The sequence below is a fragment of the Hipposideros armiger genome, unplaced genomic scaffold (genome assembly GCF_001890085.2).
Source record: "Hipposideros armiger isolate ML-2016 unplaced genomic scaffold, ASM189008v1 scaffold_607, whole genome shotgun sequence".
Taxonomy (NCBI): Eukaryota; Metazoa; Chordata; class Mammalia; order Chiroptera; family Hipposideridae; genus Hipposideros; species Hipposideros armiger.
The window spans coordinates 223,822-225,928 of NW_017731957.1; positions in this window are offsets into that span (position 1 = coordinate 223,822).

The following is a 2,107-nucleotide window of genomic DNA, read 5'->3' on the forward strand; positions in this document are numbered from 1 at the left end:
TGCTAAAAATGCTACCAATCATCTGAGCCTTCAGCATGTCACAATCTTGCTGGGGAGGGTGTTGCCTCCACGTTGATGACAAGTCAGTATCTGCACAGCACAGTGAAATGAAGCGCAATAGAACGAGGGACACCTGTGTTCGTTTTGCCAGCAGTGGGGAAGCGCATAATGGACGGCGGAGCTTACACTTACCGTGTTCCAGGCACGGCACTCTGCCATTGCAGTCACTGAGTGGGGGCCGCTGCTCTACATGCAACAGCTGGAGCCATGAAAAGGCGGGTCGAGTCAGACCTCGTGGAGCTATGTGCATCATATTCAACCTTCACACCTCCTGGGGCTGGTACCATTCTCACAGTTCTCCAGGTGCGAGATTAACGAGCTCCAGTGGATACTGCAGAGTCAGAACTAGAGGAGGTCTTTCTCACGCCATGCCTGTGCTCCTCACGTTGCCTTCCACCCTTGCCCAGGCACCAGGCCTACTAGAGTCACTAGGGAACTCACCCTGGACCATGGCAAGGGCAGTGGGCCACCACTGTGGTGGCGACAGCGCTAGCATGGGCTCCAACCTCCAGCATGGCAGCAGCATCCAGACAGGCCACAGGACCCTCTCAGTAAGGTGCTAAGACATGTGACGTGGGCCCTGGGGACCAGCTATGGGTTCTATGTCAAAACCATCAGAAGCTCTTCTTTATCCTCTGATGCTCAAGATCATCATTAGACTTCCACTTGCAACCATAGCTGCTTCCGGACGGCAAATGAGATTCAGGGCCATGGTCAGAGCTGAAAAAGTCAGCTCCTGAGTGACAGAGAAAGTCGAAAACAAAACAACCTAGGACCCTGAAAAGGTAATCCGTGTTCCCAGGAGGTGTGTCCTAGCACCTGGGAAGGTGAGACCGTGGGTCAGCAGGCAGGGAAAAAGGTGGTTATTCCTGATCTCAGCAATTACTCAAGATGGTATTGGCTGTAAGGTTTTCTGGGTGGCTTCGGTATCCAGAAATACCTCATTGCTTTAAAAGCAAATAATAATAATAATGATAAGCCAGCACCCTGCTGAAAGGCAGGGCGACAGGTGGATTGGCAGTGATGTGGATGAGACTGCCCTGCCCTGGTCTTTGTTCTTGCCCATCACTGAGCTCAGGGGCTGTTCTCAGGAGGAGAGCGAGCAAGATGCCCCCCAGAGCACCGAGAACGAAGCCCAAGGCTGCGCTGAGGCCCGAGTCTAAACCTGGTTCTGCCACAGATGGGTCATTTATCATCCCTGAGGTTTAATTTCCTTTCCTCTAAATGGAGGTGCTAATCCTTGCCCTTTCTACCTCAGACTCAGTGTGAATGACTCAGCAAAGAGTAAGAAAATCATATATAAAATTCTCAAGCAACTCATGCTAGCCTCACAAAACGATGAAAGCTAACCACACGATATCTACTCGGGAGTTACGAACATGAGCCCCGGCACCAGGCCCAGGGCCCTGCAGTCAGTGGGTAGGAGAGCTAGAATTGAAAACCACCTCTCTGTAAGACTACAGCCCATGGTCTCCCTCTCCTCTGTGCCTTGTGCCTGCCACTAATGGAAGATGGGTGAGAACACAATGCAGTGCGTTGTCCTCTACAGCCTCAGGTATAAAACAGGGAGTGTCCTCCAGAACCTTCTCTCCCAATGTGTTGGCCAGTGTGTGTGTGTGTGTGTGTGTGTGTGTGTGTGTGTGTGTGTGTGTCTATTCTGGCTGTGAGCCTGAAATACCTCAAAACAACAGAGGGGAGGCCAGGCCACAATGAGTTACACAGGCGACATCAAGGAGGGAGCTTGAGACTGGTTAAACTACGAGGGTCACTCTGAAAAGGAAATCAGTGTGACCATCTCTAAAGCAGCACTGCCCAGCCCATGTGCCCTGCCACACCACTGGCAGGAAGTGCACACATGGGACCCAGGCACACCCATGGTTGTGTGCAGATGCGGCTTGCTGGCTACATTGTGTCCAGACTTCTCTCCCAGTGAAGGAAGGACTTCAGAATGCAAAAGTGTAAGCTTGACATTCTATTAGTGGAAACTTTGAAACCTATTTTTAACAGCTTCTAATCTATCAAGAATGAATCATTTGAAGTCATCTAT